Genomic DNA, 23,465 nt, shown 5'->3' on the forward strand with positions numbered 1-23,465 from the left:
TTAGGCTAAGCGAGTAACTGGTTGGAAAAAAAAAAAAACAGCACGAGTTGACTGCCAACACCTGGCTTTAACTGCCAACACCTGGCTTTAAGTGGCGCTATCGGTGCCGTGAGGCAGACGGTTAACACGCGTCTGACTCCCTCCCGGGCAGGAGGAGGTTTAAGTAGACTATTTTGGCGAGTAGCCTTCGCTTACGGCCATACCACGCTGAACACGCCCGATCTCGTCCGATCTCGGAAGCTAAGCAGCGTCGGGCCTGGTTAGTACTTGGATGGGAGACCGCCTGGGAATACCAGGTGCCGTAAGCTTTTCTCTCCTTCAGCCAGTGAAACTTTGCTTATCATTTTAAGCTTGTCTGTCTGTGCGCCATGAGGCACTTCCTTGACTGTTTGCTGCCTCCTTTTGAAAAAGATTTAAAAAATAAAAATAAATAAATAATAATAAAAGTCATGCGTATTTTCTGAAAAAAATATAGGCCTAGGCTTTAGGCTAAGCGAGTAACTGGTTGAAAGAAAAAAAAACAGCACGGGTTGACTGCCAACACCTGGCTTTAAGTGGCGCTATCGGTGCCGTGAGGCAGACGGTTAACACGCGTGTGACCGGGCAGGAGGAGGTTTAAGTAGACTATTTTGGCGAGTAGCTTTCGCTTACGGCCATAGAGCATCACAGTCCCGCCCACAGGAGTTTCCGGAAGTAAGAATTCAATGCAATTTCTCCATTGACAATTTGGGTATAAGCCATAAAAACTTAACTGCACATGGTAGACTCAAAACCAGCTACGGCTGTACTAAGCGATTGTGTATGCTCATATAGACGCCAAAAGTTCACGGGGCACTAACCTTGTTTTGAGATGAATGTCTTTTATTCACGATGTCTTGGATAAGTACCTTATTATCCACAATCCTGAACAATCCCACAATCCCACAGTGATGCCTCTGATTGGTGGAAAGGCCGTTAAGGTCATAGTTTGAAACGAAATCAGCGAAAATTATTGACAAAGATGGTGGAGTCTTTTACTGCCTATGGCGAAATTCTTAATGTGAATAAAAACTTTCTAGACGAACATTGGTACTTGTATCAACAAGGATTGTGGCTTATATATCACACGAACTTAGTCAGGGCCAATACACCATCAAATAGAACACTGGAAATGCTAGTTTGAACACTTAACTTTTCAGTTAGCCAATAGGCTAATCATTAGCCTTTCAGACATTAGAATGTCATTATAATGCTGCTAACATTAGCCTACATGCTGCAACACAGGTATGAAATATATTATGTTTTAGTGACCTTGTTGTTTCTATGAATATGAATTGTTGTTTATATGAAACTATATAAAAAGCCCTTCATATCCCCATTAAGTACTTAAACCTTTTGTGGCAGATTGGGTTACACCTCCACAATCGTTTCTGTGCCATTTCCTCTGTGCGTGATTGGTGGAGCTACCATCACCCTAATTGCAGGGCGGACTCTTATTTGGATATTTAGCTTAGCGGATATCACCGGGAGGTACTTTCTCCTGTCTTTGTTTTGCTTCCGGGGTGCCCATCGTTACTCGGTGGCGTGTGGTGGCAAGTTGGTTTGTGTAGCCACTTCTCCGACGAGTGTGTTTTAACTAAGGTAAGCTATTTTGGCGTTCAGCCCTGTCGTAGGTCATTGTGCCTTTCATGAATGTAATACTTCCCTCTCCACGTTTTTATAGTCAGTTTGAGTGGTCCATATTCACTGGCAAGGCTGTTGTAGCGAGCTCTGACGCTGGGTGCTCGGTGGGAATCAGCTGGAGGTAGGTTAGTTTAAATTCATTTACCGCCCTGTATTTTAAATTGAGTCTGTCCACTACTAAACTATCTGTTCTCCGGATTGCGGCTAGCCGTAGCCAAGCCTCGCATAAGCTCACTTCATGACCTGCGGTCCCAGAGAGGGGATTCATCGCCACTTGGTATGTAGATGCATTACAAATGTTAGCCTTAATATTGTTAGTCTTTTAAATTGTTGCTAACTTTAATTCTAATTGGAATGTGGCTCATGTTTACAGTCGTGTGAAGTGGATTACAGTCAAGTGCCTTCACGCCTTGGAAAAGCTGCTGTTCTGTTGTGCTGTGGATTTGTGGATGACGTTTTCATACGGTCGGGATTGAACGGCGTGCCTAGTTTTGCTGGGAACTATTTGTAGTTTAACGCATGGGGCTACGCAGTGGTGTACTGCTCTCTCTCTATAGCTCTACCCGCATGCCTACGTTTGGTTGTTGTTTTCTTTGATTTGGCGGCTATACGGTGTGTTGTCCCGTCCTTTGCTTGAGTTGCATGTTTATTCTGTGTTTTCTTTGATTTGGCGCCTATCGCCGGCTATACCTGGTGTGTTGTCTTGTCTTTTGTTTAACCTGCATGTTTATTTTGTTTGTTGTTTTCTTTGATTTGGTGCATGCGGTTATGCAGTGCTGTACTGTTTCTCCCTATGCTTGACTCGCATGCTTTTCTAACTGTTGGCCTATTGGTATCTTTGAGGTGTGTGTGTGTGTGTGATTGTGATTGTGTGATTGTGATTGTGATTGTGTGTTTGTGTATGCATACTGTGACCAGGGCAGCTTCACTGTCAGGATCAACCTCTGGGCCTTGGTGGACAGCCTGACTGCCTCCCCTGCCCCTGCCTGAGATAAGTAGCCTTGTTAGCCTAGTTTGATAAATAGGCTATTGGTGAATGAATGATCGCCATATAATTACTGTCAAGCCTTTTACCAACTCTTGTGTCTCTGTTCCTCCTCTCTCTCTCTCGCTCTCCCTCTTCCGGACAGGTGTGGTGGGTTACCCACAGGCGGCAGGCCAACCTTCAGGTGGCGGAGTTCCCCCTTCACTTTTCTCTGCTGTGTACAACGGGTGCCTATTCTGAATTGCAGTGTAATTGCAGTGTCATTATCCTTCACGTGTGGTGCGTGTCTTCTGGGTCCCTCCTTTTTCCCTTTTTTTTGGAAATCCTGCTCGCTGTGGTAAGCCCCTGCCCTGCTCCACTCCCTTTGATTACGGGTCACAGGTTAAGCTACGGCGTAACAGTGTGGTTGCCATCATTAACCATCCAGTAGATCTGACCCAGGCGTCTCCTGTAACCTGATGCATTGTTTTTATGGTTGAATCTGTGTTGTATGTATCAATAAATTATGTTAACTTAACTCTTGTCTCTGGCCTAAGAGTGTACGAATCTGTGTTGCCTTGTGGGTACTATAGGGAATATAGTGTAACTGGTCCTAGGGTGTAACCCCCTAGGTGGCGTAGTCGACTCCAAATTTCCTTGCCACGTCACATTTGGCGTAGTCGGCAGGATTCACTCCCTAAAGGCAGAGACTTGAGTTCTTTCATTTATTATTTTTTTTTTGCTGATATATGGTTTGGTTTGCCGTAATCTTGTTTCTATTCTCACCCAGGTAACATTGAAACTCTGCGGTGAGTCTTAGTTATTTGTGGCAGCAACAGAACAGCAGCCTCAGTTTCAGGGGCCACAGAACTTCTTTAGGGTAAGGCCTATTTTGCGTAAGTGGCATCGTTCGCCTAGAATAGTACTGTTCTCCTAGTTAGCATGGAGGAAGAAATGCAACAGATGCGAGACTTAATTGCACAACTAAAAGCCGATAACGAGCGCCTTCGTCAAGAACGGCCTGCTCCTAATCCTGGCCCAGCACCCACGCCCGGGCCCGCACCTATGCCCCCTGCTGTCACTGAGCGGCTAGTAGTCATTCCTCGCGATCGAAAATGTCCCATGTTCAATGGGAAGACGGGCATTGATGTCACGGAGTGGAGAGAGGAGGTGCAGGCTTGCATGCGCGCTAGACATCTGTCGTCGGTTGATCAGGCCTTCTTTATTTTTGATCATCTAGAAGGAGAGGCGAAGGAAGAGATCAAGTATCGCTCTAGTGCCGAGCGAGTAGACCCTGTTAAGATCTTAGACATCCTAAGGGAGTTGTATGGCTGTAGTCAGTCCTATGTCACCCTTCAGCAAGCCTTTTTCTCTAGGCAGCAACAGGAAGGGGAGACATTGCAGGAGTTTTCCCTGGCCCTGTTGGCTTTGATGGAACAGGTCAAGCAGCGTGCCCCTAGTGGTGTGCCTAATGCTGATGTTCTCCTTCGAGACCAGTTCGTGGAGCATGTCTTGGACAGTGCTCTTCGTAGAGAACTGAAGCAGTTAATTCGTCGTCAGCCATTGGCTACTCTGCTGGACGTTCGTAGGGAAGCTATTAGATGGGAACAAGAGGGGTTTCCGGGTGGTGCTAGGGCACGTAGTTTCTCGCTCCCAGCGGCCTATGGCATCCAGTATGGTGTACTCGGTCACCCTCGCTCAGCCTCTCCAGTACCCCCACCTAGTGGCGAGTTGGGGGAGTTGAAAGAGCTATTGAAGCAACAGCAGGAGCAGCTTAATCAGCTCACTCAGACTGTGGCCTCCCTGCAGAACCCTCCCTTGCTTAGCAGGCCCCCACACCCAGGACCTTTGATATGTCGACGGTGCCAGCAGCCAGGCCATTTTGCTAGGGAATGTGATGGGGAACGAGTCCCCTATCGCCCTCGAGCTAGTTCCACCTCTGGTCCGCCTTCCAACCTATTAAGAGCATCCCACTCCTCCCATCAGTCGGGAAACTGAAGCCCACTGAGCTGCCGAGTCACGGCTCAGTTGGGGTACCTACTGGCTCACAGGGTAGGGAGATATCTAGGCTTATGTCTTCTTGTCCAAGCATCAATGTCTTGATGGGGGGAGTCACTGTTTCTTGTCTCTTGGATACTGGATCCATGGTATCCACGGTAACTGAGGACTTCTTCTTACGGCAGTTTGAACCATGGGGTCAGGAGCGGCTTCTGTCATGTCACTGGCTTCAGCTTAAGGCTGCAAATGGCCTGGCTATCCCTTACATTGGCTACTTGGAGTTGGATGTGGTCCTGTGTGGCAAGGTAATGCCTCGTTGTGGTGTCCTGGTAGTGAAAGATCCTCCGGGAGGCCCACCTGCTGTCCCTGGGGTCCTCGGCATGAATGTGATTAGCCGGTGCTACCACGAACTTTTTGGAGCACATGGCCCCTCGCTTTTTGACTCTCCCCCTGTGTCACAAGCTCCCGGTCCGGTCGTTGAGGCTTTACAGCGATGCCATTTGGCAGCAAGCCAGACCCCAAGAACTCGCATGGGTATTGCCCGGGTCAGAGGCCCACGGGCTGTGCGCATAGCCGGTGGTACCATGAAATTGGTTGCCAGTACCTGTCCGGAGCAGATCTCAGGTCAGACTGCACTCTTTGAGCCTCCTGACTCCGGTTTACCGGCAGGGCTCCTGGCTTCACCTTGTTTGGTCCAGGTCCTGAGAGGCACGACCTATGTCCCAATAGTCAACGTAGGGCTAACTGAAGTCCTTCTTTATCCTCGTGCTAGCCTGGGCTCTTTGAGTAGCGTAGAGGTCATCAGCTTGCCTACTGGCGTTTCAGAAGTCCGGTCCATTACTGCCACTCTGGCCTCACAAGAAGCAACAAGCCCTGTTTTGGATAGGATTGAATCTGTTGATCTGTCAGCCTTGTCTGAGCCAGAACAGACAGAGGCACGGAGGCTTTTGCATAAGTATAGCACTGTGTTTTCAGCTCATGACGGAGACTTGGGTTGTACCAATTTAATATCCCATGACATCCCACTGCTTGATGATGTACCCGTTCGGCAAAGGCATCGACGCATTCCCCCCTCAGATTACGAGGCGGTTAAGGCTCACATTAACCAGCTCCTTGAGTCGCAGGTAGTGAGGGAGAGTTGTAGCCCCTACGCGTCACCTATTGTTCTCGTTAAGAAAAAGGATGGGAGCCTACGCATGTGTGTTGACTACCGCCTCCTGAATAGTAAGACACGTAAGGACTCCTTTCCCTTACCCCGTATTGAAGAGAGCTTGGATGCGCTGGCAGGGGCCCAGTGGTTCTCTACGCTGGACCTTGCAAGCGGGTACAACCAAGTTCCAGTCGCGGAGACAGATAAACCTAAGACTGCATTCTGTACACCCTTCGGTTTATTTGAGTGGAATAGAATGCCATTTGGACTATGCAACGCTCCCAGCACATTCCAGCGGTTAATGCAGCGAATGTTTGGAGATCAACAATGCCAGTCCTTGCTGCTTTATTTGGATGACATTGTTGTTTTCTCTTCCTCTGTCACCCAGCATTTACAACGGCTAGAAGTTGTTCTTAGTCGGCTTCATAAAGAAGGCTTAAAGGCCAAATTGGAAAAGTGTGCGTTCTTCCGACAACAGGTTGGGTATCTTGGACACGTGATTTCCAACATGGGAGTTGCCACCGATCCAGGTAAAATTGAGGCGGTAGCCCAGTGGCAGCGGCCCCGCCACATTTCAGAACTACGCTCATTCCTTGGGTTTGCCAGTTATTACAGGCGTTTTGTAGCGGGTTTTGCAAAGCTCGCTAACCCCCTCCATAAGCTAGTGGCGGAGCTCTCGGGGGCGAAATCCAAGCGTGGATCTAGCCAAGGTCTTGAGGCTGCATGGACAGCTCAGTGTGAGGAGAGTTTTGAGGCCTTGAAGGCCAGGTTGGTGTCTGCACCAGTTCTAGCTTACGCTGATTTCTCTCTGCCTTTTGTTTTGGAGATTGACGCTAGTCACAGTGGTCTCGGAGCAGTTCTCTCCCAGGAACAACAGGGAGTTGTCCGGCCCGTAGCTTACGCCAGCCGGTGTCTTCGGCCCACTGAGCGCAATATGAACAACTACAGCTCCATGAAGTTGGAGTTCCTTGCGCTCAAGTGGGCCATGACCGAGAAATTTAGAGAGTACCTGCTGGGCCACAAGTGTGTTGTATTCACCGACAACAACCCCCTAAGCTACCTCCATTCGGCCAGGCTGGGTGCCACCGAACACCGATGGGCAGCTCAGCTTGCGGCTTTTGATTTTGAGATCAAGTACCGCTCTGGCCGTAGCAATAAAAACGCAGACGCTCTGTCCAGGCAGTATATGTCCAGTGCGAGCCTAGGTGAGTGCAGTCTCCCGGGAACATCGGTCCCGGCCTGCCTGCAGCAAACCTCAGTACCAAGCCCGGTGGTGTCAGCAACACAGTCAGTAATTTCGGTTCTCCCTGGTCACTCCCCCTCTGATATCCGCTCCATGCAGGAGGGTGATCCTGCCTTGAAAGAGGTATTGGAGTTCTGGAGGAGACAGGCCCCACCTACTCCTGAAGAGCGGCGACTAGTCACCAAGCCTGCTCTGGGGTTTTTGCGTTACTGGGATCGTTTAGTAGAATATGAGGGAGTATTACATCGTCGGGTTTTCCGTTCAGATGGGGGTGAGGAAAACTTACAGATCCTTCTCCCAGCAGTCCTCAGACCAGACACTTTGAAATTGCTGCATCAAGACCATGGCCACCAAGGTGCTGAACGCACAGCTGAACTCGTACGCCGCCGCTGTTATTGGCCCGGTCTGTTCTCAGATGTCAAGCAGTGGTGTCGAGAATGTGATCGGTGCCAAGTTGCAAAAGACTCTGGACAGGTCCCCCACAGCTTTATGGGCCACCTGTTGGCATCTAGGCCTAATGAGATTGTGGCCATCGATTTCACTTTGTTGGAGCCGGCCCAGAATGGGGTAGAAAATGTGCTGGTTCTGACCGACGTGTTTAGTAAATACACCGTGGCTATCCCTACACAGGACCAGCGAGCTACAACGGTTGCTCGAGTGCTCCTGAATGAATGGTTTTACCGCTTTGGTGTTCCGAGCCGTATCCACTCTGATCAGGGTAGGTGCTTTGAAAGTAACCTGATCCAGCAGCTCTGCTCCCTGTATGGTGTGGTGAAGTCTCGCACTACCCCATATCACCCAGCCGGTAATGGGCAGTGCGAGCGCTTTAATAGGACCCTACATAACCTTTTACGCACCTTGCCAGTAACAAGGAAGCGAGATTGGACTTGCTGCCTCCCGCAGATGGTTTATTGTTACAACACCACCCCTCACCAAACCACGGGAGAATCCCCTTTCTACCTAATGTTTGGCCGGGAACCCACACTCCCTATAGATTTTCTCTTGGGAAGGGTCCAGGACCCAGTGCCAGGAACGGTGCAGGACTGGGTGGTGGAGCACCAGAGACGGCTTCGGTTGGCTTTTAACGGGGCGCAAGAGCACTTGCTAGCCGCGGCTAATCGTCGCAAAGACCGGTATGACCAAAGGGTTCGTGAGGCCCCTCTACAGGTGGGCCAGTTAGTCTACCTTCGGAACCACAGTACTAGAGGTCGACATAAGATCCAGGACCTTTGGAGTACGGTAATTTATCAGGTGCTAAAAGCACCTTTGGGGCAGGGAATGGTGTACACGATTGCCCCGGTCAATGACTTGCAGAAGGCAAGGAATGTTCACCGTGATATGTTAAAGGCCCAAGTCACCCCCACCGTTGCGGCCCAGCCGCCGCTGGCTCCACCCCAGACAGCCTCACCCTTACCTGCTAGCGATCCTCCCAGGGAAGAGGACCTATGGCTGATAGTTTCACATGCCACGCCAGTCCCTTTGGGTGAACCAAGTTCTGCGGTTGCGGCAGAGCCCCTTGAGCCAACACCCCTAGAGGAGGGGCCGGCCTCTGAGGATAGCTCAGTCCAAGTTGGAAGCCCACCATCAGTGACCCTTGAGTCCCTGGCCGAAGCCCCTAGTTCTTTTCCAGCAGGCTTACGTCGGACTGTGCGTTCCACGGCCGGCCAGCACTCCAATATTTACCATCTGCCAAGGTAATAGAAGGCAGGTAACCTTACCACCGGGGCCCAGTATTAGCCAGTTTGCAACAGATGTTGCTTTTAATATCTACTGAAGCTCTGGCTCCCAGGTCGTCGTCGGGGCGACGACTCAAAAAGGGGGGGGTAGAATGTGGCAGATTGGGTTACACCTCCACAATCGTTTCTGTGCCATTTCCTCTGTGCGTGATTGGTGGAGCTACCATCACCCTAATTGCAGGGCGGACTCTTATTTGGATATTTAGCTTAGCGGATATCACCGGGAGGTACTTTCTCCTGTCTTTGTTTTGCTTCCGGGGTGCCCATCGTTACTCGGTGGCGTGTGGTGGCAAGTTGGTTTGTGTAGCCACTTCTCCGACGAGTGTGTTTTAACTAAGGTAAGCTATTTTGGCGTTCAGCCCTGTCGTAGGTCATTGTGCCTTTCATGAATGTAATACTTCCCTCTCCACGTTTTTATAGTCAGTTTGAGTGGTCCATATTCACTGGCAAGGCTGTTGTAGCGAGCTCTGACGCTGGGTGCTCGGTGGGAATCAGCTGGAGGTAGGTTAGTTTAAATTCATTTACCGCCCTGTATTTTAAATTGAGTCTGTCCACTACTAAACTATCTGTTCTCCGGATTGCGGCTAGCCGTAGCCAAGCCTCGCATAAGCTCACTTCATGACCTGCGGTCCCAGAGAGGGGATTCATCGCCACTTGGTATGTAGATGCATTACAAATGTTAGCCTTAATATTGTTAGTCTTTTAAATTGTTGCTAACTTTAATTCTAATTGGAATGTGGCTCATGTTTACAGTCGTGTGAAGTGGATTACAGTCAAGTGCCTTCACGCCTTGGAAAGGCTGCTGTTCTGTTGTGCTGTGGATTTGTGGATGACGTTTTCATACGGTCGGGATTGAACGGCGTGCCTAGTTTTGCTGGGAACTATTTGTAGTTTAACGCATGGGGCTACGCAGTGGTGTACTGCTCTCTCTCTATAGCTCTACCCGCATGCCTACGTTTGGTTGTTGTTTTCTTTGATTTGGCGGCTATACGGTGTGTTGTCCCGTCCTTTGCTTGAGTTGCATGTTTATTCTGTGTTTTCTTTGATTTGGCGCCTATCGCCGGCTATACCTGGTGTGTTGTCTTGTCTTTTGTTTAACCTGCATGTTTATTTTGTTTGTTGTTTTCTTTGATTTGGTGCATGCGGTTATGCAGTGCTGTACTGTTTCTCCCTATGCTTGACTCGCATGCTTTTCTAACTGTTGGCCTATTGGTATCTTTGAGGTGTGTGTGTGTGTGTGATTGTGATTGTGTGATTGTGATTGTGATTGTGTGTTTGTGTATGCATACTGTGACCAGGGCAGCTTCACTGTCAGGATCAACCTCTGGGCCTTGGTGGACAGCCTGACTGCCTCCCCTGCCCCTGCCTGAGATAAGTAGCCTTGTTAGCCTAGTTTGATAAATAGGCTATTGGTGAATGAATGATCGCCATATAATTACTGTCAAGCCTTTTACCAACTCTTGTGTCTCTGTTCCTCCTCTCTCTCTCTCGCTCTCCCTCTTCCGGACAGGTGTGGTGGGTTACCCACAGGCGGCAGGCCAACCTTCAGGTGGCGGAGTTCCCCCTTCACTTTTCTCTGCTGTGTACAACGGGTGCCTATTCTGAATTGCAGTGTAATTGCAGTGTCATTATCCTTCACGTGTGGTGCGTGTCTTCTGGGTCCCTCCTTTTTCCCTTTTTTTTGGAAATCCTGCTCGCTGTGGTAAGCCCCTGCCCTGCTCCACTCCCTTTGATTACGGGTCACAGGTTAAGCTACGGCGTAACAGTGTGGTTGCCATCATTAACCATCCAGTAGATCTGACCCAGGCGTCTCCTGTAACCTGATGCATTGTTTTTATGGTTGAATCTGTGTTGTATGTATCAATAAATTATGTTAACTTAACTCTTGTCTCTGGCCTAAGAGTGTACGAATCTGTGTTGCCTTGTGGGTACTATAGGGAATATAGTGTAACTGGTCCTAGGGTGTAACCCCCTAGGTGGCGTAGTCGACTCCAAATTTCCTTGCCACGTCACACTTTGAACTAGCTAGCTACTAGCACAGGCTGGATGCTACCACTGGCTAGACACTGCAGTACAATGGTTAGCAAACCGTCCATGCCCCCGTGAATATTTCACTGTTTCAAGGACGAAATCAAGAGTGTCCAAAGGGGTGAAAACCACTTTAAATCGGGTCACATTATTGACTGTTGTGTGTCGAGGGTCAGCTTGTGGGTTTTGTAAGGGCCAGCATGAGGAACAAGACCTATCAAACCTACGAAGTTGTGTGGTGAGTTTTGCAGGGAAGTTGGTAATGCTAGTAACATTAGCTAGGCTACTGTAGCCTTCATACTGTACGAGCCATATCATCAATCATTAACCTAGAAATACTTCTTCGTACATTTAATGAACATTTTGTGTAATAATTCACAGCAAGTTAATAAACTGAATATGGTGGTCCAAGAGCAGACCATGCACCGGTCCATGCATCAGGATGGCAGTCAGATATGAAGCACTGCACAATGTTGCTAACGTTAACGTTAACCGGTTTCACACACACGATATAAAATACACGATGGTAAATATAACATTCAATACCAAAACACTATTATTTACACGATTACTCCTGAAATAACTGCTATTAACTATATACAAATCATTGTTTGGAGGAAAGGGTTCGCGTGCTATCGCCGATTGGAAACATGGTTGGAAGTGATTTCGCGCTGGTTCGTGCTGCTTATATATTTTTCAGTGAGGCAAGGTGGTTTATGGGATGAGTAGTTCCTTTGCTTGGAAATAAAAATATGTACACAGTCTTGTACCTTTGACTTTTTTTGGACTTTCTCTTCGTTTTTTCACTCGAAATGATATGTTGTATGCTTATGAGTTACGCCGTAGCTGATTAGCCTAAGACATGCTCTAAAACTCTTTAGATACGGATTTTTCCAAAACGTCAATGGGAGAAATGAATGGGAAATTTACTTCCGGAAACTAAGCTCTCTCAGAGGAGGGGCGGGACTGTGATGCTCTATACCACGCTGAACACGCCCCTTTTGTTGAGCTTCAGTGTGCTGTCGGTGGCTGCAGTGGAGGGAGAAAGGCTCCCTCGTTTTGAAACTTTTTGAAGATTTGTTTTCGTTTAAATCTTTATTTTTGAGTTTTTATTTTTTGAGTTTTTTGGGAGCTATGAAGATGAATGGACCTCATGGCAATCGACTCGGAATCCCTGACAAAGACATGGACATTCCCAAAAGCATGCCTAAGAAATACACGGTAAAAGACACGGACTGTACAACGACTAAGAGCATGGATGGAGTTCTGAACACAACGACAAGGCAAAGCATGATGAGGAAAGAAGCGGCGAAAGTCGTGGACGAAAACAAAGATGGAAACTATGGTGAACAAAGCATGATGAAGGCAAGTGTGGAGAAGGAGGTGGTGAAGGATTCGGTGAAAGTCGTGGAAGAAAACAATGGAAAATATAGCTGCAAGCAGCAATGAGGGGGCCAAGCAGTATAGGCTGGAGTAGCCATGGCGACAAGATAGAACTCAGCAGACATCCGCGATCAACACTTTCAACTAGTGTCACATCAAAACATAACTGATTTTGTAGGGCTGAAACAGGGCTGAGAATTGCCACCGCCTCCGCCAGCCAGCCCCCCACCTAATCACCCCTGCCCGTCCCACCCCGTCCTGCCCCTCCCCGCTCTTGCACGCACGCATTAGAATGAACTGGATGGAAAATGTTGTCATCAGTTTCACATCAAAAAATAAAGGATCGATGAAACACATCAGCAACTACCGATCAAAATGCAATATTGCAAATTGCAGCAACCTCTACAGGTCAAAGGTCACCAAATGTTTTGTGCGTCCTCCTAATGGGTTCATGAATCTATGTAGTAAGTTTGGTTATGATACATGGCAGGGTTGCTGAGATATGAGCTCACTTCCTGTTTGGCGGCTTCGCCATCATTTTTGATTGGCTGTTACGGAAGAATGCTTTTGTCAATTGTTCCAGAAAGCAATATATTGATAGGTTATGGTCTGAAGATGGTCTGTGCCAATTTTGGTGAAGATCAGATGAAATTTGTGACCTGTGAAAACTTTTTGATGTTTTTGATTAAATCCAATATGGCGGCCGAATCAATTATGATGACATCACAAGTTGGCCTGGGTTGGCCTAAGGACGTCCAACAGTATTACCTGAACCCACTAGTGCATTTTAATTCTAAGCACAACAGCAGCTACAGGCCAAAAGGCATCTTTCTTAATTACAGCGCCCCCTAGAGGTCAAAGGTCACCAGATTTCTTGAGTGTCCCCCTGATTGGGTCCTGAGTCCATGCACCCAGTTTGGCTTTGATACATGCAAGGGTTGCTGAGATATGAGCTCACTTCCTGTTTGGCGGCTTCGCCGCAAATTTCGATTGGCTGTTACAGCCGAATGCTTCTGTCAATTGTTCCAGAAAGCAACACACTGATAAGGCATGGTCTGAAGATGGTCTCTGCCATTTTTGGTGAGGATCCGCTGAAATTTGTGACCTCCGAAAACTTGTATGTGTTTTTGATTAAATCCAATATGGCGGCCGAATCAATTATGATGACATCACAAGTTGGCTTGGGTCGGCCTAAGGACCTTCAACAGTAGTACCAGACACCACTAGTGCGTTTTAATTCTAAGCACAACTGCTGCTACAGGCCAAAAGGCATGTTTCTTAATTACAGCGCCCCCTAGAGGTCAAAGGTCACCAGATTTCTTGAGCGTCCCCCTGATTGGGTCCTGAGTCCATGGACTAAGTTTGGTTATGATAGATCAATGGGTTGCTGAGATATGAGCTCACTTCCTGTTTGGCGGCTTCGCCGCAAATTTCGATTGGCTGTTACGCACGAACGGTTTTAGTTCCGAAGACAAAAAGCAATGCATTAATGAGGCATGGTCTGTAGATGATATTTGTAAAGTTTGGTGTCGATCGGACAAAATTTGTGACCTCTGATACGTTTTAAGTGATTTTGATGAAATCCAAAATGGCGGAAAATCCATCATGACGGAAAATGATGTCATAGGGTGTGTTGAACTCGGCTTGGTCCAGGGATTCCAACGATACCTCATTTTTGACAATTGGGTGAACGGGTCAAAAGTTACGTGCATGAACGCATGTCCAACTTTGGCCTGGTGGTGGCGCTAGAGTGCTCAAGGTGCCGACCTGAAACTTGGTGAAATGAATCATGGGACTGTGTCCAATCACTGTGCCAAATTTCAAAACTTTTCACCAGTCGGTTCTATGGGCTGCCATTGACTTCAATGACGGAATAATAATAATAGGGAAGAAAACGTAGAAACACAATGGGTGCCTTCGCAGCTTCGCTGCTTGGCACCCAACTATGAAAAACAAGTGATGGATACCCAAACAAATAACCAACAAGAACGGAAAGAGAGGGGAAGTGAGAACATTTTTCAAGAGATCTGTCTGTAATCCTGGAAACAGAAGATCTGGTACAGGTGAATCCAATCGCACTGATAAAAGAAATCGAGAAACTGGTGGGTGTTGGGAAGCTCATGGCCCTAAGACCAAAAGGAAAACAATTCGAGGCTACTTTCGATAATATTGACTGTCTAGAGATTTTAGAGGAGGGGATCTCTTATGATGGGAAGTGGGTGGAGGTTACAAGGCTCCGCAGATATGAGACCATGGTCTCTTTTTTACATCTACCTCCCTATACCACAGATGGGGAAGTTTTGGATAAATTGGTCAGGTGGGGAGTGAAACCCATCTTACCCTTAAGAGGGCGGTTTTACCCCGGTACGACGGTGGCGGATGGCACAAGATTCATTAAAGTATTATTTCCTAAGGAGGTCGCCTCGCTGCCCTACATCGTAAAGTTTGATACACCGGAGGGTCCGCAATATTGCCGAGTGATTCATGACAACCAGGTTAAAATCTGTAGGCAGTGCATGGGACCTGATCATGTAATGAAAAACTGCCCAGACTTCACCTGCAGAAAATGTTTGCAGCAGGGACACTTCGCGAGGGACTGCACTACACTAAAATGTCCTGACTGCCGTCGAGCGGATATTCGATGCACCTGCAGAACATCGGAGGTGGAGGACGAAGGAGAAGTCAGCGACAGTGCTGCAGCAGAAGAGGGGAGAGAAGCTGTCTCCATATTGCAGGAGGGTAGGCCCAGCTCGGGGGAGGAGAGCCTCCCGTGCACACAACAGTCCGTTGAGTTGACGTCCTCGGTGTCGGGAAGTGCAGGCAGAGGCTTGGACATGTCGATGGTATTGGAAACAGAGACGGAGATCGAAAACAACACGCAGGGTACACAAGGTGAAAACATGGACATGGATTTTAATTATGACAAAAAGAGGAAGAAGGACACAGAAGATGAGGGTGGGTTTTTTTCCAGACTTCTTTCTTTTAAACAACCTAGATCTGCACCTAAACCGACAGTTAATCTTAAAGGGGCTCTAGAAGCCCAAGAAAGCCGAAGGAGAAGGTTGGAAGTTACTCTAGCAGGAGGGGAGGACTAACTGACTTAAAATGGGTTGTTCTTATTTATCGGAGTTATTTTTTGTTAGATATTTGTTTTTATTTATTTGTTTAATGGGTTTAAGTTTTGTCTCTTTGAATTTAAGGGGAGGGATAAACCCTGAGAAGTTACAACGGCTGGTTCAAGAAACTGAAAAAAATGACATTATTGACAAACTGGACAAATGTGGTTGTGGAGGGTTTCAAGAAAAGATGGAATGGGGAGGTTTTTTTTAACAACAGTGAAGGAAGAGGACGAGGAGTTGCTATATTAATTAAAAGAAATGTGTGTGATAAAGTAACAGAAATGTATAGTGATAAAGAAGGGAAAATCTTAAATGTTAGAATTGAAAAAGATAATGAAAAAGTAAATATTTGTAATATACATGCACCAAATGAAGATAAAGAAAAGGTTTCTTTTTTTAAGAAACTTAAGGGGTTATTAGAAAATTGGGGGGAAACTGTGATTGTGGGTGATTTTAATACGTTTTTGGACAAAGAAGACATTGCTGATAATATGGTTTTTAAAGCAGAAAGAGGAGGAAATGAGTTAAAAAATGTAATGGATGATTATAATATGCAAGATGTGTGGAGGGAAAGAAACAAAGGAGTGCGAAAATATAGCAGAAAACAAATAGTAGTTTTGAGGACCATATCAAAGGTATTTATTATAAAAGGTGTGGTTTTAGTGATCATGACTTTATTGTGTTTAAGATAGATCTCAGTAAAGTGGAAAGGGGTCCTGGAGTGTGGATTTTAAACACTGATGTTCTCAAGGATAATGTGTATAAAATGGAAATTGAAGAAATAATTGCTAACAGTAGCAGGGAAATGGCCATATATGGGCCACTTGGGAATATGGTGGGATAACTTGAAATATGATATTAAAAATTATTCAATAGACTTCTGTAAAAAAATAAGTAAAAACAAGAAAAGCAGGGAGAAAGTGGTAAGGAAAGAACTGGAGAATGAAATAAGAAAACTAAAAAAAAATGGAGCAGAAGAAGACATAGAACGAGTGGTAGAGCTTGAAGATGAACTTAGAAAAATAGAAGAAAATAAATATCAAGGAGCAATGATAAGAAGCAGAGCTAAATATATGGTAGAAGGTGAAAGATGTACAAAATTCTTTTTTGATCTGGAAAAGAATAGACAAAAAGCAGAAGAGATTAAAGGCATTAAAAATGAAGATGGGGAAAGGATAATAGATAGAGAAAATATACTTAGGGAAATACAACATTGTGGAAATTGCAGTAAATCGCAAGAGACAATTTCTCACGTTGAGCACACGAATTCGTGTGTCGTTTATTTTGATAGGAAAAAACACTGAAATCAAAAATGGCGCTGTCCAGCAACAAAACAGGCATGGGGCTACACGTCATCACATATTCATAACATTTAAAGGGACCGCGATCCCTGAACAGTTATACTTACATGAAGTAACTACAGACAGAACAAAGTGCTTAGTTTAATATGAACGGTGTGTAGAACCACACTTAATAACAAAGGTGAATTATGCCGGTCACATTCACTACAACATTATTATTCCAATCTATTCACTAAACAAGGAGTTGAAGAGGAAGCAAATAAATCTCTTTTGAATAACATAATTAAAAAAGTTGGTAAAAAAGATAAAGAAATGTGTAACAAAGAAATTGAAAATGAAGAAATTGAAAAAGCAATTGATGGAATGAAAAATGGAAAGAGTCCTGGGTTAGATGGATTGCCATGTGAATTTTATAAGGTTTTTAAACACTGTTTGATGCCTTTTTTGAGATTAGTTTTTGAGGAGGTATGGGAGGGAGGAGCGCTTAGCCCCACCATGACAAGAGGGGTGATTAAAATAATTTATAAAAGAAAAGGAAATAAGGAAGAGCTTCATAATTTTAGGCCAATAAGTCTTCTAAATTGCGATTATAAAATATTGGCTAAGATAATGGCAGATAGGCTAAAACAGGTTCTGCCATCAATTATTCAAACAAATCAAGCTTATGCAGTAATAGGGAGGGATATCTCTGACACAGTAAATAGTGTCAGAGATAAATTATGGTTCATGGAAAGAGAGGGAAAGAGTGGTTACTTAATTAGTGCGGATTTAGAAAAGGCTTTTGATAGGGTAGAACAGTTTTTTATTTGCAGTTTTAGAAAAGTTTGGTTTTGGTAAAAAGATAATAAAATGTTTGAAATCTCTTTATGTAGAGGCCAAAAGCTGTGTGAAATGTAATGGTTTTTTAACTGATTTCTTTTGTTTAACAAGATCAATAAGGCAGGGCTGTCCACTATCAGCATTGCTATATTCTTTAGTGGCTGAGCCCTTAGGACTAGCCATTAATGCTGACAGTAATGTCAAAGGTGTGGTAATTGATGGCCTTAATAATGCAGAGACAAAAATTTACCAATACGCAGATGACAACTCTGATTTTACAGGATGAACAAAGTGTTATTGAAGCAATTAAAGTCCTAGACTTATATAGTAAAGGTTCAGGAGCTAAGATGAATATGAGGAAAACTGAAATTTTAAAGATAGGTAATAGAGATAATTTATCAATGACTCTTCCCTTTAAGGAGGTCAAAAATAATCTCAAAATTTTGGGAGTGAGAGTAGGACCAAATGAAAAGGAGAATACCAAGGTAATGTGGGAGGAAATGTTTGGGAAAGTTAGAAACAGATTGGCCTTCTGGAGGATGAGAAGTTTAACTCTTAAAGGAAAGATTCACACTTTTTTCACATTTTTATCCAAAATCTGGTACGTCCTTGGATCAGTGATCTACCAATAACTGTAGCTAATGACTTCAAGAAAATAGTCAGAGATTTTATCTGGGATGGTAAGCCATCCAAGATAGCATACGATACGCTAGTAGGAAAAGTAGAGAAGGGGGGTTTAGGGTTATTTGATCCAAGCATAAGAATGAAGGCATTACGGGTTAAAACGGTTAAACTTTTTCTGGGAGAGGAGAATAAAGAGTGGAAAGGAACTATGCTATACTTTTTAAACAATCAGTTTGGAATGGGGACATCAATCTTATGGATGAAGATGAAGGATTACATGACTGTTGGAATCCCTGAGTTCTACAGGGAAGTGTTAAGGGCATGGGGGGATTTTATTGAGAATGTGCATGTTAAGCCAGAAGGGAGAGAAGAAATCCTTAATCAACCCATTTTTTTCAACCCAAATATGCATATTGGGGATGGGGGTATTTCAAAACAATGGTTTGATGCTGGATTCCGTAGAATAAGAGACCTCCTTTTTGAGGTAAGATCTGGATTCCTACCGTTGCAAGCATTTGTTGATGAGATTGAGAGAGTGAATGAAGATTATACAAGAGAGAAAATCAAGAAAGATTTTGATATCATCAAGAAAGCAATACCAAAAGAATGGTTGTGGACAATTCAATGTAATGTAAAAAAGAAAGAAGAGAAATCAATGAAAATATTTATCAAATAATTAGAAACACCCCTTGATATATGTGTGCTGAAGAATTTTTATGTCTATTTCAGGGATAAAGCTTTTAGACAACCAAAAGCAAATGAGTATTGGGCTAAAATGTTTGACGATTTAAATGTGGGAGACATTTGGACTAATATAAGAATCTCCTTGAAGTGTCCACTTTTGGAAAATTTTGATTTTCCTCTGGCGCACAATTGTATCTTAAATGAAATGAGACTTTTTAAAATGGGTTTTGTGAAAGATGAGCAATGTAAAGTGTGTAAGGAAGAGAAAGAAGGGCTAAAGCATATTTTTTTTACATGTAAAGAATTAGAATGTTTCATTAGAATGGTGAAAGAAATAGTAATGCGTTTTGGACAAAAAGAAACATATATTCAAGAAAACTGGGAAACATTGTTTTTATTTGGAATTCTTGAAAAACAAAAGGGAAAAAACAATCAGGCACTTAACATATTTCTATCAGTAGCAAGGCATTCAATATGGATAAGAAGGGCAGTAATTAGAAAAAGAGAAAGGTCTATAGACATTTGTAAATTGTTTGAAACAAAGTTGAGAAGAGTGGTGGAAACATTGTATGCTTACTTCGGTTCCAGTGGTGATGTTGAGTGTTTTAACAAAATGTTTGTTTTCAGCAATCCTTTCATCCTGATTACATGGGAGGGGTGAGACTAGAATTGCCTAAATGCTCTGTACATTAATGTGTGCTTTTTTAGTACTGTATGTATATAATTGTACAAAGTCATCTTCTTGCAGATTCGTATATGTTGAATAACTAGAATGAATTTGTAATATTGTCATAATGTAATATTGAGAATGTGAAATGTAATGTAATGAAACCTTTTTGTGGCGCTATCAGTGCCGAGAGGCAGACGGTTAACACGCGTCTGACTCCCTCCCGGGCAGGAGGAGGTTTAAGTAGACTATTTTGGCGAGTAGCTTTCACTTACGGCCATACCACGCTGAACACGCCCGATCTCGTCCGATCTCGGAAGCTAAGCAGCGTCGGGCCTGGTTAGTACTTGGATGGGAGACCGCCTGGGAATACCAGGTGCCGTAAGCTTTTCTCTCCTTCAGCCAGTGGCATCAGACTCGGAAAGACAAAATGCAAACCCAACTTGGAATTACCTCTTAATTTGGATAAAAACAAGACAAAGAAAATAGACATGGAGAAGGCAAGTACGAGTAAGGATTATGTTTCAAACCAAGTTCCTGGTAAAAGAATTGCAAAGACAAAAGACAATGGACAGGCTCAGGAGAAGATGAAAATGGATGTGATTTTAAGTTCTGATGAAAGGAATGAAAAAGACAGCGTGAATGTGAATGATAATGGACTGACTAAATCGGATAAAAACAAAGGCTTGAATAAAGATAAAAATGAAAAGGACAATGAACATGAAGTCTGTGCTAATGTAAAAGAATTGACTGTTGATAATGAACATGAGGAGGAAGAAGGGGAGAACAAGCAAAATGGGGAAATAAGACAGCAAAATGGAAGAAATATATCACAACGAAAAAGTTATACGAGAGAACTAACAATCGTGTTGGAAATGTAAAGTATGGAGAATGTTATGCCTATAAATGTAATCAAGGCACTCGAAAAGCAAGTGGGGATAGGAAAATTGTTGGCACTAAGACCGAGAGACCAAATAAGCAATTTGAAGCAACATTGGAGGATGAGAATGCATGTGAGCGTTTGGAAGAGGGCTTTCTGTATGATGGGAAAGTAGTGAAAACGAAAAGACTGCTTATGAATGAAATAATGGTCTCATTTTTACACCTGCCACCATATACAACTGATGGTGAAGTGCTAGAGAAGCTGTACCGCTGGGGAGTGGAGCCCATTTCTCCGTTACGGCGACGCTTACGAAATCCAGGTACGAAAGTGGTGGATGGAACACGCTTTATAAAAGTTACATTTCCAAAAGAAGTGACATCCTTGCCTTATTCGGTCAAGTTTGACACTCCCGACGGACCCCAGTACTGTAGGGTGATTCACGATCGACAAGTGAAGATCTGTCGCTCATGCATGAATCCAGGTCATGTACTGCGAGATTGTCCGGATTTCAGATGTAGGGAGTGCCTGCAACAAGGACATTACGCACGGGAGTGTGTCGCCGACAAGTGCCCAAATTGCCACCGTGCATGCATAAGGTGTGAATGTAGAAGAGATGTGGAGGAAGATGGTGGCCTTATGTTCCAGTTTCCTCTTCAGATGAGAATGATCTCCCCTGCGCTCAGCCGCCTCAGGTTGAGGTCCTGAGGCAGGAGCAAGCTGTGGATTACACGGATGCATCTATGGAGGGGGAGGTTACAGAGCTTTTAGAGGCTGGAATAATGCAGAGAATCCAAAGTCAAAGAAAAGAGGATAAAGATAAAGAAAAGGACATTGAAAAGAAGAAGGAAAACAATGACAAACAGGAACTTGGACTCCTTTCAAAGGTGAGGAATGTAAGGAAAGCAAAGAAAAAGTTAAGTCACTAATTTAACTGTAAATTTTGAAATAACTAGGTTAAAGCCAACAATTAATACAAAAGCTGGCTGAGCAAGAGAAAAGAAGACTAAGATTGCCAGTGCCGGAGGGTCTGTTGAAAAAGACATAGTTATTAATGGGGGGGAGTTTTTCATTTTTGTTTTTTATTAGATTTTCTGTTTTATTTATCTTGCCAATGGGACTTAATTTTATTTCTTTAAATTTAAGAGGAGGGGTGAACCCAGAGAAACTACAGAGACTGATCAAGGACACTGAAAGAAGTGAAATAATCATCTTACAAGAGACTAACTGGACAGCCAATGTGGTGGAAGGATTTAAAAAGGGGGTGGGACGGAGAAGTTATTTTTAATAATGGAAAAAAAGGAAGAGGAGTGGCATTCTTAATTAAAAGGAATGTGTGTGATAAAGTAACAGAAATATATAGTGATAATGAGGGGAAAATATTAAGTGTAAGAATTGAAAAGGACAATGAAAAAGTAAATATTTGTAATTTACATGCACCAAATGATGATAATGAAAAGATCTGTTTCGACCTCACTCTGACCGTCACTACGGTCTAAAAAAGGAATGATCACCTTCATTCTGCCTATCACCGAGACCATATGTCAACAAAGTCATGCCCATGACCTCCGGAAGCAGAACGACTCGAGCTTGTAAATAGCGGAGATTGCTCCCGGTTCAGTCTCTCACCTTGATCGCCTCATCTGAGACCTGTGAGACGTGAGTACGTACTTTCACTGCTTTCTTGCTTTTGACTGTGTTCGTTAGTCTGCATGTAACCTGTGTTTTTTTCGGGAAACTTCATTTAACTTTGTTTAACGTGTTGACGCCTTTCCTGAGTTCGCCCTATACCGCACGGCGGAGGGGCTAGTGTGAGCCTGCTGCCTGCGTTCGCGCACTGCTGCGGGCCGCCGTTTCGGTGTTGTTTCCCTTTGTGTGTGCCAGGTTTCCGGGTTTTTTTTTGTTAACTACTGTGTACCTTATCTGGCTGTTCGCGGCTAGTGGGGCTTGGTGTGAGCCTGCTGGGTGCGTTCGCGCACTGGCGTGGGCCACCGTTATTATTTCTGTTTACTGCTCTGGCAGCCGGAACCTGTGTGGGCCTGATCAGCGCATATGTGCTCGGCCGCTTAGGCGCTACTGTTACTGTGTGCTTCTTGATAGTTTTGTTGTTGTGTGCTAGGCTACTTGAAAAGGTAAGTTTAGCTGTTTGTGTCTGCTAGGTGCAGTCTTGCACGAGGTGCGGGCTGCTGTGTGTCTCTTTGCCAGTTGTCCACTGGTGTACGTCGGCGCGTGCGTTCACGCACTGGTGGCCGCCTTCTTTGTACATCTGTTTTATACCCCGTCGCCGCTGTCCGCAGCTAGCTGGGCCAGTGTGAGCCTGCTAAGCGTGTCCGCACACTGCTTCAGGCCACCCGTGTACTGGTATTACACCACTGCTGTATCTCTTTTACGGGCTGCTGCTTGCAGACCCAGTGCGTTGAACGGCCAAGGTAAGTACCTTATTGTATTGTATTGTATTGCATTGTGTTTTTCTGTGGTAGGCTATGGCGGCACACTACTGCAGAGTCTGCAGGGCCACGATGGCCCCCAATGACGGGCATAGAGAGTGTCCCGCTTGCCTTGGGGCCGCCCACCTCCTGGAGGATTTCGACAGCCCCTGCAGCACAGCCTGTGACCTTCCTAGGGAGGAACGGCTCCGCCGGGCTGACCAGGCATGCGGACACGTGCGTGAGGGCAGACGGGACAGGCGGTGCTCACCCGACCAACCGTCCCACTCTCATAGGCATGACCGTAAGCATACGCACAAGCGTAAATGGGACCAGCAACATGAGTCCCCTTCCAGGCTTGGTCAGGTGGAGGTCCCTGGACCTGCTAAACGCCCGGCTCCAGCTGCCGTGACCGAGTGTGTTGGCACGGAGTCGCTTCAGATTCTCTCAGCTCTCCAGGCTCTGGCTAGGAGGATGGACTGGCTGGAGGGTCTCCAGGGCACGTCATCCTCTTCTCTGCCCCCTGGCCAGGAAAGTCTCTCCTCATCCAGGCCTGAGAGCCATGGTGCGGATGTTGATCTGGGTGATGTGGATATGCTGTCACTCCATGCCCCTCGTTCTACGATTGATGACGTAAGCGGGGACGGCCTCCTGGATGAGCTACATTCAGACATGGTGGAGCCAACTGATGAATCCACGGTGCCGGGGGAGGTCCCTGTCGGCTCCTTGATGTCACGGGTGTTGAGTGCCTCCAAGATCCTGGGTCTTCAGGCCCCTATGC

The 23,465-nt window shown here is 45.3% G+C and overlaps 1 long non-coding RNA gene and 2 other non-coding genes across 4 annotated transcripts; all 3 read left to right on the forward strand.

The window, feature by feature from the left end:
- The first annotated feature begins 189 nt into the window (after window positions 1-189).
- LOC143124925 (5S ribosomal RNA) lies at window positions 190-308 on the forward strand. The gene has a single exon (XR_012987175.1). It is a non-coding gene; the product is annotated as a 5S ribosomal RNA (ribosomal RNA).
- A 1,076-nt stretch (window positions 309-1,384) lies between these two features.
- LOC143124486 (uncharacterized) lies at window positions 1,385-2,078 on the forward strand. 2 transcript variants are annotated; one of them, XR_012987043.1, is made up of 3 exons: window positions 1,385-1,620; window positions 1,703-1,939; window positions 2,036-2,078. It is a non-coding gene; the product is annotated as an uncharacterized LOC143124486 (long non-coding RNA). The 2 variants fall into 2 exon arrangements; XR_012987042.1 differs by having other exon boundaries at window positions 1,703-1,783; window positions 1,871-2,069.
- A 17,569-nt stretch (window positions 2,079-19,647) lies between these two features.
- On the forward strand, window positions 19,648-19,766 carry LOC143124930 (5S ribosomal RNA). The gene has a single exon (XR_012987180.1). It is a non-coding gene; the product is annotated as a 5S ribosomal RNA (ribosomal RNA).
- Window positions 19,767-23,465: the final 3,699 nt, after the last annotated feature.

The sequence above is a fragment of the Alosa pseudoharengus genome, unplaced genomic scaffold, assembly GCF_046254945.1.
Source record: "Alosa pseudoharengus isolate Yale_2024_CS ecotype anadromous, Long Island Sound unplaced genomic scaffold, YU_APseudo_1.1 YU_APseudo_1.1_scf_15, whole genome shotgun sequence".
NCBI lineage: Eukaryota > Metazoa > Chordata > Actinopteri > Clupeiformes > Clupeidae > Alosa > Alosa pseudoharengus.